We start from the raw sequence: 18,907 nt of genomic DNA, 5'->3' as shown, positions 1-18,907 counted from the left end.
TGTCCTTCAAGTATAGGAAAGTCTTGCAATCACTTTCAGTATCATTTGGATGATTTGTGGAAATACAGAAATTGTGAGGCCGAAAATTAATGTTAGCTCATTCCCAGTACAGTCATGTGGCCTCAAACAATAGAAAGCATGAAAACAATAGATTTGGGGTGGTTATTGTCTTTCTTCAGGCTGCTATAATGGAACACCATAGACTGAGTGGCTTATAAACAACAGAAACTTATTTCTCACAGTTCTGCAGGCTGGGAAGTCCAAGATTAAGACACCAACAGATTTGGTGTCTGGTGAAGGCCTGCTTCCATAGATGGCATTCTTCTCCTTGCATCCTCACATAGCATAAGGATGAGAGAGATATCCAAAATCTCTTTTTTTGTGACAAAGTCTTGCTTTGTAACCCAAGCTGGAGTGCTGTAGCACAATCATAGTTCACTGCAGCCTTGAACTCTTGGGCTCAAGCAATCCTCCCACCTCAGTCTCCTGAGTAGCTGGGACTACAGGTGCATTCCACCATACCTGGCTATTTTTGTGTGTGTATGTGATAGGGTCTTCCTGTGTTGCCAGGCTGGCATCAAACTCCTGGGATCCTCCTGCTTTAGCCTCCCAGAGTGCTGGGATTACAGGTGTGAGCCAGTGCTTGGTGTCTCCTTTATAAGGACACTAAGCCCGTTCATGGGGGCTCCACCCTTATAACCTAATCACCTCCCAAGGCCCACCCCCTAATACCATCATGTTAGGTTAGAGGATTAGGTTTTCAACTAATGAATTAAAGGGGTTTGAAGAGATACAAACATTCAGTGTATAGCGGTTATCTTTGTTGAATTCTTTCTTGTTGAATTTTTAAACCCTGTGCATGCAACCTATCCCTAGTGGTTCTTTTATAAACTGTGTGGTGCCATAGGATGAATAGAAACCATTTCTTTCTGTTCACACATAGGGGAAACAATTTCTTTATGAGGAGTACTCTCAGCTGATTTCCTGTTCTGTTCTTATAATCTCTGACACATGATGTAGGTCAACTAATTTATAGTCTAATAAGCAGAACAGAATCACCTGCAGCCTAACTATTAAGAAGCTCAGCAAACATGTATCCAGGGATCTGAAATGGTTCTTCAAGACAGTGTTTTCCAGAAGGCATCAGAGATGCTCCCTCCTGAGTCCTGCCAGCAACAGCCTCTCAGATTGACTCGTCTGTTGACTTAGCACAGTCCTCACACACCATTTCACACTTCATCTTTTCAATCTATTGTAGGGCTTCTTCCAAAATGACTATAAGAACCTTTTTCTGTTACTTTTGCCCTCACGCTGTTGGAAAAGTATGTAGTGGCCTATGTCATGCTTAAATTATACATGTGAGAAGATAGACTGAGCCTGGAATTCAGGTCTAATGCATTCTTACTGACTAAAGCCAGTTGGTACCATGACTTTCTTGTTTTTTTTTTAATGAGAACAAAGCTGTCTTCTCTCTGCCTTCCTCATGTGAAAGCTGTGAGAATTGCTGCAGTCTAAAAAATGCTACATCAACAATTGGAGCATGTAACCATTTGTGGGCAAGGATATATTTTCCTGAGCATTAAGGAGAGTTATCCAAATCAAACTGGTCACTTCTTCAGTCTTTCTTTTCTCTTTCACTCGTTCCCTCTCTCACTCCTCAACAAGACTGCATTTACAAGAGTTGTGGTCTAAAGTCAATAGGCAAGGCAGAATGTGTAGCTGAAGTTGCCCTTGAAAATCTCTTTAAGAAGGCACCACCATTTCTCTAAGTCCAACACAACAAACCTGTCTTTCCACTGATGATGGAAGCAATTGCTGCTTCTTGGTAGAGCATCATTCTTGTATTTATGGACTATGCTTTTTTTAAAAATGTGTTTCTTTAAACTCCAAAACACACAACACAGCAAGATGCTCACGCTATGGAAAACACAGGGGAACTGAGGATTGAGAGAAGTGTGGAATTCACAGCACCTTATATGCTTACCGATAGCTCATCTTCCATAAATGGAAAGGAAGACCAATAACCAGCCTGAACTGTTTAAATGATCTCTTTCTCTCCCTCTTTCGCACACAGACACATACACTCCAACTATAGCTTGATAAGTATGTGGTGTTCTTGGTGAGTATAAGAAGAGAACCTAACTCAGTCTTGGGGACAGAATTCAGGAAATAAGTGAGTTAGAACGACTCTTAACTCCAACAGACTCTTGGGGTTCAGAGAAATGTTAAGGGGTCATTTTTAACTGGGTTGGATTTCTGGGCTTTCCTATGTTCCAATCAGTCTACAGCTATCTTCATGGAAAGCCACCATGCAGAAAATAAGATTAAGATTAACAACATAGACTCCAGCTTTCTGTCCCATTACCCAACCTACTAGGAGTGAGAAATTTTGGCTCCTATTTTCAAGTGTCAGTGACTCCCAAGCCCCCTTCCCCCCAGTTTTACACTACATTTATATGTATCTTAATATGGATTTGCACAGCTTAAAGAGTAGAAAAGCAGAGAAAACTTACATAATGTAACCATCCATTCATAAACTATGTTTTACCCTCCGTTGTTAAGTCTCCAGCACTGCTCATTAATATTATCAGCCCTGAGATCAGGAGGCTGTAGTTGACTTAGATGCCCTTCAAGAGAATTCCTCCCATACACATCTGAATGAAGAGAGATCCCTTTAACAAGACTCTTGCCAATATTCAGACTGATTGTGGGCCCTAATTTGCTTTAGCAGTTTTTTCTATCTACTATACAATGAAGGCACTAAATTAACGTTTTATCTTGTAGAATATGCCAGCCAAGCAAATCTGTCTCTGGGTTTCTGGATTTCCTGATTTATCTTGCTAGGTTTCTGTATTCAAAACTGCCTTGCATGATAAGAAAAAAGCCAGTGAAGTCACCTTGCTGAATAGTGTAAACCAGATGGACTGTTTATTCACCAGGGCTCTGCACTCTAGCCTAGCTACCTGGTTGCTTCCAAATGCACTTCCAAGTGTTGAAATTGATACTAAAGCTTTAAGGGATGGGGGTCCTCATAGCCTGACCTTCTGTTTACCACCCAAGGCAATTTTCCCCACAAATTCCAAAATGTTCTTATACCTACTAAAATCAAGATGTTTCCAGAGTTGCCTTTTTCACTCCCCAGGGAGGATTCATGCACCCTGCTGCTCTCCCATAGACAAAGCCTGCTCACCTATAATGCGCAGTTCACCTAGGTCCTATCTCCTGTCTGAAAACACTTGCTTGGCCATACATATGTCTCCTTTCTGGAATTTGTTTGCACTTTTTGTTGGTACCATCCAGTTTTGCAGTGTCTTGTTTATTCTATATTTTAGGACCACTTTCCCCAACCAGAGTATAAGCCACCTATGTACAACATCGTATCCTGTTTTCCTTTTGAAACGCACGGTTCCTAAAGCAGACCATTAGTCATCTTAATTACTATCTGATTTATGTCAGGATGCCAAGCCCACCGTCTAGAATTCACCCTCCTGATATATGTTAAGCAGGAAAGATGGACATTCTAGTGCAGTGAAATTCATATCCAACCAGTTGTTAGAAGACCAGAATCCTCGTCATTTTTGACCTTGGACAAGTCGCATAACATTTTCAAGCCCCATTTTCCTTGTATACAAACGAATATGTTACATACTACTTCCCAGGTTCAAGTAAGGACATCAAATAAGACAGGACAAGCAAAAGTCATCTGTGTCTATGAAATACTACTCAAATGTATGGTTGTATTATTAAGTCATTTGGTCTTTCTCCACATGGTTGACCTAAATGAAAAGCACAGACAGACCATCTTGAAGTTTCTGGGAGATCTTACACAAACTTTAGTCTTTAGCATTGTATTTTTATGGTTAATATTCTAGTATTATTTCTATGACCTGCCTTCTTTTCCTTTGAGCTTCTTGTTGGTGTAATTGGAAATATTTTTCTGAGCTGATTCCTCTCCAGTAACCAAGTTATCCCCATTGTGTGCTCTGGCCTGTGGGGAGAGGGGGTTGTCATTGGCTCAGACTTCCTTGGCTTCAAGGGAACTTTCTGATTGCTCACAAAACAAACACAAAAGGACAAAGGAAAATTCAAAAGGCTGGGAACCAAGCCTGTGGGCAACATTTCTATTGACAGGGTTAATTCTGGCATAATTTAAAAGAGTTTAATTAATCATGGAGTTAAGCATAGAGAAAGGATTCCTGGCAGCCTTACATTCTTGGGCTGAGATTATTGGTACCCTACTTAAAGGCCCATTCTCCTTTTGCATCACAGACTCCTTGATATTTTTAGCCTCCAACCACATCACATGATCACTGTAGTTCAGGGGTCTTCCCACCCATCTGTTTTTCTGGATCTTTGGAAGCAATGGATCTAGAAAAATAGTGCTTCTCTGGATCTAGAAAAACAATGTTAACGACTAAAATTTGTGGAAGATCTCCCAGAACCAGCTGGAACCGCTGGTTGCCTGGCCATACTTGGGAATCTCAACTTCTTTGGGCTATTTCCATTTCCACAGATCAAAGAACAGTATAGGTTCGGATTTTCAGGGGAACTAAGGGATACATTTCCTGATTGAAAATATTGTTCCCCCAGGGATGCAAGGTCTTTGTATTCTTAGATTCCAAGATGACTATGTCCTGATTCACCTGGCCTGCCAAACTAGAACAACTGCAGCTGACAGTCAGCATTTAAGAGATCTTTAGTTGTGGCTGCAGGATGATTTCAGGTTTGTCTTTCTTGTGATATCATGCTCTCAGGGGGGACCTGCGAGTTTGCCTGAAGGAGCTTCCCTACTCCCAGTCTCTCTGTAGGTTGTGGAGAGATATTGGATCTTTAAGAAGTTCAAAACAGCAAGGTTTCAATACTGGTGATGAAAGAAAAGCACCACATTCCCATTCGAAATCAAAGGTACAGAGATTTCCTATCAGTGTCATCCCTGCTTTCCTACTTTCTCTCCTTTCCCTCACCCCACAAGGGCAAAGGCTTGCTCTCTACAAGCATCCAATGGATAGAGACACTCAGGAAGGTGTCTTGGAAGGGAAAATGAACAGAAGTGTGTGCCGGTAGCCTCCTCGTTAGCTAGAATGTTGACAGCCAATAAAAATAGAAACAAAAATTCTAAGCAAACTACTTTCTGGCCAGCTTCTGGCCTGGAAGCCATAACAAGTCTCTCACTCAGTTTAATCCAAAAACTGTTAGAATTCTCCGAGAGTCCAGACTCTATTACAGATGAATTAATTATCTCCGTCACAGCTACTTATTTTAGTTCACTTTGACGTGGTACTATCCATGACTAAATAGCTTTTTCACTATTGGCTCTTACAGTTCCTCGAGACTGCTGCCTCTGGGTAAGAGAGTACTAGGCTGTATATAATGTTGCCTGGAGAGCCCCCCCAAGCACTTTGTCCCTGTACCTTGTTTTTGCTACTATAACTTTACCCCTTCACTTACCAAACAGGGAGGATCTATTCTGGTTTTCTCATATTCAGTAACTCACAGAGCAGAAAAATGAGATGATCCACAAATTTGCTGAAAGAGTTTGGAGAGCTGGTAAACTCAGTTCTGCATCCACTTATCTTTCTCTCAGTACATAAAAAACTGCTTTGGGAAGTATCTGACTGTGCAAAGAGGGATGTATGACCAAAAGATGGAAATCTGATGTTTCCTGCGAGCTGACCATCAGTCTGCATTTGCTAGCTTTTGTTTTGTTTTGTTTTGAGATGGAGTCTAGCTCTTGTTGCCCAGGCTGGAGTGCAATGGCATGATCTTGGCTCACTGCAACCTCCACCTCCCGGGTTCAAGCGATTCTCCTGCCTCAGCCTCTTGAGTGGCTGGGATTACAGGCACCTGCCACCACACCCAGCTAATTTTTGTAGTTTTGGTAGAGACGGGGTTCCACCATGTTGACCAGGCTGTTCTCCAACTCCTGACCTCAGGTGATCTGCCTACCTCGGCCTCCCAAAGTGCTGGGATTACAGGTCTGAGCCACTGTGCCTGGCCTGCTAGCATTTCTAAGATGCAGTCAGAATGTCCTTGCACAACTGGGTGGTTAATAAAGCATGTACATTTACATTGCCTCCTGGACAAAAGAGGAGAAAAATAGAGGAGAGGTGGGAAATATTTGTAATAGAAAACCAAGTGTTTAAATCAACATGAAAGCAGGTGAACAGAAAGACTAGCTTTGTGTTAGAGGAAATAAGATGTGGAAAGCTGGTTTTTCATTGTGAAGAAATTTTGAAAGCAGTCCAGTGATATTTCTGACTCTGGATTTACTAAGATGTCAGTGATGAAAAAGCAATATTGTCAAGAATAATAATATGTCAGGGTAAAAATCAATAGCAACCACAAAAACATAATACGTTTTTCTAAAGAATGGTTTGAACTCACACTCACAGAATATCATGTCATTAGAGTGACCAAGCAGCAACCAGCTGGACTTGCACTCGCAGCTGACCAGACAAGAGCTGGGTTTGTTTTGGTTTGATTTTTTAGCAACTTAACTCTAGTAGCCTTGTCTCTAACTGTGGAAGATTATAAAGCTGCCAACTTGATTAGGATGAAAATCTGATGTCAAAATTGAATGTAGTTTTCCTTCCCAGTCTCACTTTTGAAACTCTAACTTTTTTGTGGTATCTCCCATAGAAGAATGTGGTGCCCAAAGAAACTGTGGTAGTGGAAAGAGAACTGGCTTAAGGATTTTTAGACCCATTAATCTAAAGTTTAAACACAAGCAACATTTGTCTAAGGTGTTAGAAGTCACGGTGGGATCACTCTTAGGCTCAGTGTGGATGGGAAGGCAGCATAAAGGAACTGGAGCTGTTTCTTGAGCTGGGTGCTGGCTAGACAGATGTCCCACTTTGTGAATTCACTGAACATACACATATGATCTGCACACTTTTTCTTGTGTACTACAGAAGTATAATACACATTACACTTCAATAAAACACAGTAAAAAGCCTCTGCATTCTCTTAACTAATCTGCTCTAAATAGACAACAAATTTTGGGGAAGTCTCTTGAACCCTAGTTTCTTTCACAAAATGAGATGGTGGACCAGAGAACCCCAGACCTGAAGCTTCTTGATGTTGTCATCATTGGCACATGATGAATGCATAGCGTTGGTATTCCTGCTATTTGTGACTCAAAGAACAATCAAAACATGGGCAAAGTTGCCACAGGCCTTCCCAGAAAAGGCATAAATTGAAAGCTATGTAAATTTGCCACATGGGGAATGATGTTGAATAACTGGAACCACAGGGCTGATGTTGATAGCAAAGAAGTAGAATTAGGGTTACTGTCAGTGTAAGCCCCACTTTAAAAGCAGATGTTCATCACACAGCTAGTGATGTGTGCGATCACATTAAATTCAAGAGCCAATGTTTCTCTAATAGTTTCTTCTCAAAAATAGCCGCTGGAAATTATGGTTCTGTTAAAATAGGCTACAAGAATTTCCATCTAATCCAGCAGTTCAGTGTTTCAAACAGTTCCTTTCTTTTCTTGTTTAATATAAAGTGAATTTAAAGGTGACTTGCACCGTGACTGACTGGCAGTTAGAAAGAATCATCCTCTGTGTCATCAGTGAGATGTTGCCAATCACGTCGCAGAATGGATGGGAAAAGACCAAGGTCTGGGTTGGAGGGAATTTGCTGTTCTAATAGGAGAAATTACTGCAACCTCCATTGGATAAGAAAATGAGCTATACCTATCTCCCTGTGTGCTTTTCCTACAACTTGAGCCTCTTGGAAGACAAAATATGTGTAGCAGGAAGAAGGAAAAATAATAATAATCCAACTAGGTGGTTAGCACCTGGATAACAGATCCACAGAGAAGTTCTTAAAATCTTATTATTTTCTTCTAAAGCCTCTAAAGTCCCCTAGAAACAAGTCACCTGATTCTACTAAGCCACCTGCCTCATCCCACTGAAAACCTTTCCGGAAAGATGGGCCAGACATGCTCTCTGATGGCCATTCGTCTTCTGAATCCCAAGAATAATCCTTTGGCACAAACATAGAAGTGTATTATTTGGTCTTCCAACAAACATGAAGAGAAACAATGAAATGAAGGAAATGCACATCACGAGCTGCCACACAAGATCCTAATTACCATAATTTGAACCATCCTCCTTCCCATTGCCGGAAAGTCAGCCTTCTGGATGAGAGCAAGCCAAACCAGCAAGATAACAGGCTTCTGTTCTCTCTCCCTGTCTCTCGCCTCTTTCTTTCTTCCTCTCTTCCTTAAATGATGTTCATTAAGACAGTGATTCTTCTAACAGTGTATAAGCCTCAATTGTATTAGTGAAAGCTTTGCATGACTTGATAAAATGAGCCAGAAAGAAAGAAGAGGGGCTGAAAGAAGCAGACACACGCTGTCTTTTATTCCCCAAAGCAACTGTCAGTCTCAGAATATTTTTGTAGAACCTGCCAGAAATCTCTCTGGAATCATCCCTGTTGGATACAAGGACAGTAAATCTAAAAAGTTCAGGTCTTCCGTGGTATGAATCAGAAACTCTTAATAATTCAGAAAAGGCCAATTTAAACTCCACATGTCCAGTCACATCAATACACCACTCCCTGTAGCTCCAAACAGCCCCTAGAATATTTCCGTTTCCTAGATTACTCATAGCTTTGCCTTGTCCCTGACTTCCCCCAAACTACTTGAGTAAGTTACTTTGGCATAGCTTCTTACATTTAGGCAGCAAATCAGCCAGAATGGGAGACATGCAAAGTGTGTTAACTTCGTACCTATTAGAATTCACCTAAAATATGCCCATTGAAATATGGGTCTAAAGAGCCCACCCCTGCCCACCCCAGTGCCGGGGCTTCTGCCTTTTGCTGTAACAAGTGCGGTAGAAATTGGCCCCACTGTCACTCTTCAGCTCACACATGGGATGTGATGGGATTTTTCAGTAGCAGCTTTAAATCAGCTTGCTGAGGCCTCAATAGTCCAGCCCCAAGTTAGGGCTCGAGGAAGCGTGTCCTGAAGTCACAACGCTCCTGGTGACAGCATGTGCACTGACACAGTGGAGGACTGCTTCACTGACCTTTTGTATTTTAGAGTGTGTGACCAGGTGGGCTGCTTTGTTTTCAACCAGTGTGTAGGGAAGAAACAATTTAGCAAGACAAAGGACATGTTTTTTAAGAAGCAGAGATATCGAGAAACTGGCATCCTTTTTGACATTAGTGTGGAGGTGGCTAATCAAGACAGACTAGGAGTGATCCAAGTAGTTGGAGGAATCTGGCAGAGAGTAAATGATTATGAGGCCATATTTGAAGGTCATGAAGTCAGTAAGAGAAGAAATGCACGTGATAGTGGGAGTTTGAAGTAAATCTATATTTTACATCCAAGTGACCTATGATTAGAGGAAAAGGCAGCCAGTAAGGTACGGAAAATGAGGCCAAATTGGAGTCAAGGGCTACCAATCAGGCAGGAAGGACATGACAGGAAATCTAGTTAACTCAGCTTATTAGTTTGGATGGTTGAGACTGCTAGGTCTTAGAAAACCCAGCTCAAAGTGCTTTAAATGAAAAGGACATTTTTGGCCTAAGATAACCAGAAGTCCAAAAGTAGGCAGTCTTTAACTGTGGCTGATCCAGTAGACAATCATTTCATCAAGGACCTAGGTTTTATCTGTCTCTCTGCTCTACCATGCATGGTGTCTGCTCCATCCTGAGACTGGATCTCCCGTTGGTCAGAAAGTGGCTGCCAGTCACAGTTGGATGTCCACACTTTCTCGCACACATCCAGGAAAAGCAAGAGAGTTACTCCTAGAACATATCCTAAAGGAATGAAAAGAAAGTTTCCCAAAAGCCTCTGCAAACCTCACATAGCGTCTCATTAGCCTGAATTGTATCTCGGGTTCTTTCCTAAACCAATCACAACTAGTTTGTATTATCTTGTTTGGCTTAAGTGCATCAAAGTCCACTCCTGGGGTCAGAAAATGGGGTTAGCTTTGCCTAAATTAATGGGAAGCATGGAGGACAGATAGAAAACTAACTGAAGTCAGCAATCTCCTAGGAAAGAGAAAGAGGAGATGCACGCTGCATGGGCAACTGTGATCATCATTAATGCTGTTCACCCAGCATTTCTGAATTCCCAACTTCCTGGCACGTGGTAGGATTGTACCTCCTGGCTCCTAATGGCTGGGTGGGGCTGTGAGACTTGTTGCAGTCAATGAGTAGTGAGCAGAAGTGGCACGTGTCACCACCAGGCTAGAAATTCTAATGACCAAATGAGGCCACCTTAGCTATCTTTAGTTTTGCATTAGACACTAATTAATGCAGAGCAGCTCACGTGGTAGCTGCTCCTTCCGTATACATCCCCAAATGAGGAGCATGGAGCAGAGCCCCCGGCCAACCCATGATGGAGATGAGCAAGAAATAAACCTTCATTGTCAAAATCCACTTTTTTTTTACTCCAACATACCTTAGTCCGTCCTTGATAAAACTACAGACAACATAGGCTAGGTGCGGTGGCTCACACCTATAATCCCAGCACTTTAGGAGGCTGAGGCAGGTGGGTCACTTGAGCTCAGGAGTTCAAGACCAGTCTGCGTACCAATGCTGAAACCCCATCTCTACAAAAAAAAAAAATACAAAAATTAGCCGGGCGTGGTGACATGTGCCTGTAGTCCCAGCTAACTGGGGTGCTGAGGCAAAAGGAGGGTGCTTGAGTCCAGGAGGTAGAGGTTGCAGTAGGCTGAGATGGTGCCGCTGCACTCCAGCCTGGGTGACAGAGTGAGACCCTGTCTCAAAAACAAACAAAAAAAAGAAAGAAAGAAAGAAACTATAGATAACATCATGGCAGCAGGTGATGTCAGCATTTGGTATCTAGTCCTGTTGGCGGGGGGTGCTATGTGAGGTGGACACCAGTGTCACATGGTTTATGACCCCAGTTAGGCATGGCAGGCCAAGGTGAGCAAGTATGTCCTAGAACTAGAAACAAGCAGTTTTCCTGAGAGTTCCCACTGAACATGGCCGCCACTTACATATCTTCTCCTCAAGAGAAACAAAAAAGAAAATATTCCTAATTTGTCTCTTAAATAATCTAGACATATGCCTGGCATATAAGAAATAAAAAAGAATCTACATTCTGTTAAGTGTTTTAAGTTAAATAAATTACTCAAGAAATGTGGAGAAAAAGTTACCGCGATCAAAAAAATCTGAATTCATGTAAATGATTATTTAGGATCAGAAATGCATCTGTGGAAAAAATAACCTACAAAGTAGAAAACAAAAATTTTAAGCATCACATTTACTAAAATATATTTTAGTTTTTGAAAAATTTTTGAAATGTGAAAGTTATCACTAATTGAAATGTGTATAGTACTACACCTATGCAATGTTTATTGCTCTGTTGTGTAGTCTACAAAAAATTTATCTTACAATTAATTGAAATTTATAATTCTATACATTTCATCTTATAATTAATTGCCTTTTTTCTAAATGACAATATTTTTTAAAGTGTAAAAATACAGTGTAACGTAAGTCATCCTAATAACAGAAAGATAGGTGCTAGAAAGTCTCGGAATATTTCTTTGAAAGCCTAGTTCTCAAAGGAAAATAAAATAGAAAAGCTTCACATTGTTTAGTAAATAATATATAAAAGCTACATATATTCATCTACATCTTCTTTGAAGAACATTTTTAAAACTACCTCTTGTTTTTGCTTGTTTCTTTGGATTGGCTCTGACCTGTGTATATTGTAAGGTTTTACTAACTACCACAACAGGAATGAATTATGGGGAATTCTTTAGTATAAGCTGAGAAGGACTTGGAGAGTGCTCCTTCTCTGGCAGGAATGTTTAAGATTCAGTGGGTTTTGCTCCTAGAGATAATTTTTATTATTGCATTCAAAAACATCCTGTCTGGTTGTTGAGCGTTTCCAGAGCAGAATACCTGGGTAATTTTGATTAGGTCATAATCTTCAAAACGTGTTACAATTGCTTAGTGACAAGATGCTCAATTTTTAGATTTTTTTTTTTTTTTGCCCTGTTCTCAAAAGCAGTCGTCATTCCCTACTTGAGAGCTATTTTTGCTATCCTCCTTGCAGAGATGAAAATATGAAGGCACAGAAATTGTTGTTAGGTTGGGTGCCAGCCTAGGAGCCAGAAGACTTGGTCTCTGGGTCCTGGACCTCACAGGCTGATGCTCAGGCCAGCAAAGTCAGGAGGAGAAGGGTCTCAGACATCTGCTGATGGGAAAGGTGTGCAGCACATTCACATCCAGGCAGCCACACTTGCCTCACCTATGGAAGAGATTTTCTTTGTTTTGACAAACAGCCCTTCTGGGTCTGTCTGGTCAACAAGGAAAGGTGAAGCACCAGCATTGCCCGCACCTTGCCTAAGTCCTCTCCTAACAATCAGGCCTGGGAGAGATGTGTTCCAGAGCCCCCAAATCCTGGCCTTCATCTATATTACGACATAGTAGAGGAAGCATGCACTCTTCGACTCACCACCTTGGGCATTGATGATCCTGGCTTCTGCCCTCTCTGCCTGCACCTTAGGAGATGGAAGCAGGGACCCCTGCAGAGACAAGAGACCCTGCTGGGTGGGGGAGTCATGGGCATCTCTCCTAATGATTCCATCATGCTGTTGCTTCCCACACACCGTGCCCTGAAGAACCTCATTTTCATTTTGCTTTTACCTTGATTAATGCCCTTCATGAGTTGCCTTCCCATGACTTCACCTGCAGCCGCTGCCCAAGCATGTGTTCAGCTGTTGGGGTCTCTGGGAGTTGTTTTCCATCTTCCTACTCCACAATTATGCCAACGGCCATCTTCCTGACCCAAGCCTACTGGGAGCAGGAGTCTCCTATTTTGTTCTTCCAGGTGATCTTCCTTTTTGCAAATGCAAAATCTCAGGTCTAGGCTTTGGTCTTTTGGTGCTAAAATGTGAACTGAAATTTAAAATGTTACAAAGGTAGGTCATGGTAGGACTTGCTTTCCCTAAACCAAAGATGTCCTTATACCTAAGGCTAATGTTGCCTTCCCTTTGAAAAGCTACCACATCAATAATTCAGTTTACATCTCAGCTTGCCTAATATATTTCTCTCTTATTTGAAAGGCAAGATGAACTTCAGAGAATTTTTTTTAGTGAGGTTTTGTGAGCTGAGCCTTCCAAGAAGCCTGCAAGGTCTGTGGGTTCTGTATGTGACTGGGGCTCAGGCTTCACTCCCGAGAATGAGTGCTATCTCCGTTTTCTCCTGCTACCTCTCCAACCACTCCTAACCTACATTTCTTCCAGCTCCCCTTCCTCTAACTGCTCTTGCCCACTTTCCTCTTCCTACATGCCTTCCTTAAACTTATCCATTCCCATTGTCTCAAGCACCCATAACCAGTAACTCTGGCCACAATCCCTATTGATCTCCAAACTCTCTTTCCCCAAACTGTCAAATGCAGGATGTCTTGGAATACTTAGACACCTCAAAGTCAACCTGTCTAGGCTGAATTAATTGTTCCTTCACACCCCCACCCAAACCTTTGCCACCTCCTCCCATCATCTACCCACCCATCCAAACACCTCTTTGAGTATTTCTTAGTGATCCAGCTCCTTTCCTTGCTAGCCAGGCAGACATTGTTAAAAGGAGGAGCTGGAGAAGGTGGCGCAGGAGTTGAGATATTATGTACCTACATACACCTTCAACTCCGGAGCCAAAAACCAAAGAGGAAACAGGAGACAAAGTGCAATAAAAGATCCAGATAAGCTCCTGAGGCCCCCAAAACAGAAAGGACCTTGGCTTGGCTTCCCTTTAGGAGGCTACCAGCCTCACAGAGAATTCCACATTCATCTGGCACTTGAGCTACACATTAGAAAAAGTGAGGGAGGAGATCACACATATGGGACCAAGACTATGTTTCCAGTTTCCCAAGGGCTGCCCCATGTATGCAGGGATTCCAGGAGTTCCTGCTTATCCCAAGGGGGACCAGAGAGGTTCTGAGAACAGCCATAGTGTAGAAGAGCCTTAAGATCTGGACACAGAAACTGAAGAATGCAAAGACTTTGAACTGGAAGGATATGGCTGAGATGGTGCACAGAAGCAACAGGGGACCCCAAGGATCATGCATGACTGAGCATACCAGGGACACTAGCACAAAGTCCCCAGGCCCAGGGACCAGCCCAGCTCAGTCAGGGCACTCACAATAGGACCAGCCAAGACCTGGAAAGGCCCTTCCCATCATGGTGATGACAGATAAGCTTTGCTCTGCACCCATAAAAGGGGGCTGGGGGTTTCATGGGCAGAGTAAAAAGAAAAGACCCTGAAAGCCTGAATGTAACCAGAAAAGGTGGTGTTAACCTGAAAGGAACTATTTTAACTTGGAAGAAACTGAGATTTCTCTAGTTAGTACCAAAGTTTTTTTGTTTGTTTATTTTGTTTTGTGTGTGTGTGTGTGTGTGTGTGTGTGTGTGTGTGTTTTGTTTTGTTTTTGTTTTTGAGATGGAGTCTCGCTCTGTCGCCCAGGCTGGAGTGCAGTGGCACGATCTGTGCTCTCTGCAACCTCCACCTCTTGGGTTCAAGCAATTCTCCTGTCTCAGCCTCCCGAGTAGTTGGGATTACAGGCATGCGCCACCACGCCCGGTTAATGTTTTGTATTTTTAGTAGAGACAGGGTTTCACCGTGTTAGCTGGGATGGTCTTAATCTCCTGACCTTGTAATCCACCCGCTTCAGCCTCCCAAAGTGCTGGGATTACAGTATGAGCCACCATGCCCAGCCAAGTTTTTTGTTGTTTTACTTTATGTTTCTTTCTCTCTTACCATTGGATGGAGAGCTATCAAAGACAATTAACTAAGTAATAAATGATAAAAATGCTATTGTTTTCACAATTTGTGCTGTAGTGAGACTTTTTGACACCATTGCACAAAAAGCATCACTGTTAACCTTTCTTCCCTACCTCTTTCTCTACCCCTGCTATGTTGGTGTCTCCCCGAAATTTTTGGTGTTTCCCCAAAATTCATATGTTGGAACTTAATCCCAATGTGATAGGATATAGAAGGTGATTAAACCATGAGCACTCTGTCCTCATGAATGGAATTAGTGCCCTTATAAAAGATGTTGGGCCAGGCACAGTGGCTCACGCCTGTATTCCCAGCACTTTGGGAGGGTGAGGCGGGCAAATCACTTGAGCTCAGGTGTTTGAGACCAGACTGGGCAACAAGGTGAAACCCTGTCTCTACAAAAAATACAAAATTAGCTGAGTGTGGTGACACCCACCTATAATCCCAGCTACTTGTGGGGGCTGAGGTGGGAGGATTGCTTGAACCTGGGAGTTCAAGGCTGAAGTGAGCCATGATAGTGCCACTGATCCAGCCTGGGCAACAGAGCAAACCCTATCTCAAAAAAAAAAGAGAGAGAGAGACAGAGAGACAGAGAGAGAAGACAGCTTCCCTCCCCTTCCACCATGTGAGGACACAGAGAAGGTACTAGATATAGGAATAGGCACTGAATCTGCTAGCACTTTGATCTTAGACTTCCCAGGCTCTAAAATTGTAAGAAATTAATTTCTGTTGTTTATCAGTTACCCAGGCTAAGGTATTCTGGTATAGAACCCAAGTGGAATAAGACAATGCCCATCTAACAGTAGACTAGCCTGAAGACTGTATCTCTGAGCTGTCTCACATCTAAGTTCCATCCTTTCCAACCCCAATGCCAATGCCAAGATTCACACTGATCATCTCTTACCTGGAGGTTATAACCCTGAGTGGTGTCCCCTCCTCCAGGTCTTCTCTTTTTAATGTGTCCTCACCCACATTGATCTTTCTAAAATATGATGCTCTCCAGCTTTAAAAACTGGGCTGACTCCCTGTGAATAAAGGGTGATTATCATACTCCAAAGCTTGTCCCAGAAACCTCTTCCTAATCACTCCTGCTCTAACCTCAGTCTTATATATCCTCTGCCCTCTCTCACACATTCCAATTTCAAGCCATAGCAGTTATTTACCATTCCTATAATGGACCAAGTGCTTTCACTTCACTAATCTTTGCACTTGCTATTTCCCTTCAAGATCCAGATCCAACATACCACTTCTTTGACATCCTCTCTAATTCCTTTCATTCCCCAAGTCAAATTTATCAACAACTCTTTTGTTCCCTTTACACTATGCACATGCCTATGGCAACCAGAAAGCCACAAGTACCAGTTTCAAATATTCTATTCTATTCACAAATTAGAAAGATAAAAGTTTGTGGACCATGCTCCTCAACTTATAGTTCCAAGGCCATGACCATATGTTCCAAAATCATTATTAGTCTTTATGACATTTTATCATGATCTTCAGTTTGCATAACTAACCCCATGCTTGAATTAAACTCCTAAAGGGCAAGAACCATGTGTGTGTTCCTCTTTGTAGCCACATCTTTCTATGATGCTCACTCCTTCCATCCTACTCAGCTTAGCAGAGGAACATCTGGCCAATTAGCAAGTTAGAAACATCACTTTCTCCTGGGATGAAACCACTCCCATACCAGGGCAAATGTCTGGCAAATATAAGGAAGACTTGGTTTCAGCGCCCACTTACCCTCCTGAGTAGGTACCTTTGTGCAGTGCACAAACTACCCAACTGTATGTAACAGCCCTTGGACCTAACATGTAGTAAGGGCAAAATATATCTTTATTGATGAATGAACTTGTCTAGGGAACATTCCCTACCCTTACCTGTCTTAAATTACATGAACCAGATGTGCCTATTATTTACATAGTTTTGGTATTACACTATATCCAATAATCAAATATTCTTCAGCATGCCTTGATAAATTAATGTCAGGCTTAGCCACAGAAACTTACTATACTATGATATTTGTAGCATCGTTAAAAATTAAGTACCAGCATTTTATAGAGCATTCAGCACAAGTACTCAATATATGCTTATTAAGTAAATACAATTTCAAATATTAATATCTGAAATTATATTGCCATTCCTTTAACGATTGCAGTATAACCATTATCCCCATCTTGTCTCTGAAAATAAGTGAACTGTATTCAGAGATTAGATTTTAGGTACTACCTTACTGTGTCATAAAAATAACAACAGCCTGAACATTGGTGAAATATTGGTGGCTTATTAAACTACATGTCTGTTTGTTTCTTGCTAATGGCCCTACCACTCAACCAATTGGTGTGTGCTCCCACACAGTGTATTCATGCATTCAACCTTCAAGCTAACATAGAACCCAGGCAAAGTCAACAACAGACTCTAGCACAAGCTGAAGTAAATTCAAATGTTAATACATGGTCCTTTATTTCTAGAGTAAGAGTAAATAAGGGGGCTTTAGAATCTACAAAGGATGCCATCTGCATCAATAAAGGCATTTTATTGCAGTATGACTTGATTTTTAAGTGTATTAGATAGAAATCTGCTCTAAGAGAAGCTATAAACTTCTATACAATATGTGTAGATGGCTAAAATTCTAATATTTCTGGGCCCTGTTTCTCTCTAGGCTACTAGAAATACAACAAAGTCAAAGTTAAAGATGGAAGGAAAGTGATAATTATGCAAGTTATTTCATCATTGAGGGAAGGTTTGATAAAGTATCTCAAAACTTGTGTATTTTGGGAGGAGTGACAGCCTAGGAGGTCGAGGCTGCATTAAGCTGTGATAGTGCCACTGCACTCCAGTCTAGGCAACAAAGTGAGACCCTGTTTCAAAAAAATTAAATTAAATTTTTAAAACTGCTGCACTTTAGAAAAACTTTTTATGGATTAAGTATTTTAAATCTGTCGCTCTAGGTAAAATAATTTGTCAACTCTGAATAAATTGTGGAGGATGCAAAAGTTGTCTTCAGAAGAGATATAGGATTTTCATGACCCTAAAATGTGTCAAGTAAGAGTTTCTTCTCCTGTGTCAATTAGGGCCCTTCAGTTGTAGATCACAGAAAACTTGACCCAAACTGGATCGATCACGTTAGGAATAATTCACTTACGACACAGCTGGATTCAGGACTGGTTCAACAAATAGCACCAAGACTCAACATCTCTTTCGGTTCTTCCGCTATGTTACTTTCAGACTTGGGCTTCACATCTTAGCAGACAGAGGCAGCAGCTCCAGTTTCTAGATCCTCTCTAGTTTTAAGTCAATCTGAAAAATAGAGCATATCTTTCCAGGATTCCCAAGAAAGTTTCCTTGCTCTTCATTGGATCACATGTCCAATTGGATCACATGTCCTTGTTGGATCACATGTCCATCTCTAAACTCATGACTGTGAACCCAGACATGTGATATGCTGATTCTCCAGCTTGAGTCACTTTTCGACATCTGGGGCTGAGACTGCCAGAAACACTTTGGAAATGGTGGAGGGGGCTATTCGTCAAAGGAAAATCTAGGTATAATTACCAGAAGAAGGAGGAATGGATAGCAACCAGAAAAAAACAATGGATATCTGCCATCACTTTCTTCCCTGTGGTGGGCAACCTCTAGATGACCCCCCAGAGATCTCCACTTCCTGGTATTCTGCCCTTTTATAATGCTCTTCCCCCTTGAGTGTGGGCAAGACTTTGTAACATGCTTTTAACCGACAGAATATGTCAAAAGGGATGAGATGTCACTTCCATGATTAAGTTACATAAGATTGTGATTTCCTTCTTGCTACCAAACTCTCTCTATTGCCTTCTCTGCTTGCAAGCTTTGATGAAGCAAGCTACCATGTTGGAGAGGCCCACGTGGCAAGAAACTGAGGGTGGCTGCCAGCTAAAAACTGAGGTCCTCAATGCAATAGCTCTCAAAGTACTGAATTTAGCTAACTACTATGTGAGCTTGAAAATAGATCATTTCCTAGTCAGGCTTTCAGATGAGAAATCAGACCTGACCAATATCTTGATTGCATTCTTGTGAGAGATACTGAGATGATATCTGGGGCCCTTCTTAGCATCCCTTAAGTTCAACTACTTAGGGCAGTACTAGTTTACATAATATGAAGGTGCAG

General features: G+C 41.8%; 1 long non-coding RNA gene across 1 annotated transcript; it reads right to left on the bottom strand.

Moving 5' to 3' along the window:
- Window positions 1-9,310: 9,310 nt before the first annotated feature.
- On the bottom strand, window positions 9,311-18,042 carry LOC104675835. Its single transcript, XR_749839.2, has 4 exons — window positions 17,909-18,042; window positions 15,671-15,791; window positions 12,637-12,888; window positions 9,311-9,771 (listed from the first exon to the last, which is right to left on the bottom strand). It is a non-coding gene; the product is annotated as an uncharacterized LOC104675835 (long non-coding RNA).
- Window positions 18,043-18,907: the final 865 nt, after the last annotated feature.

Source organism: Rhinopithecus roxellana, chromosome 6 (assembly GCF_007565055.1).
Source record: "Rhinopithecus roxellana isolate Shanxi Qingling chromosome 6, ASM756505v1, whole genome shotgun sequence".
Classification (NCBI taxonomy): Eukaryota; Metazoa; Chordata; class Mammalia; order Primates; family Cercopithecidae; genus Rhinopithecus; species Rhinopithecus roxellana.
The sequence above is the reverse complement of the archived record's forward strand: the minus strand, read 5'-3'. Positions and strand labels throughout refer to the sequence as shown.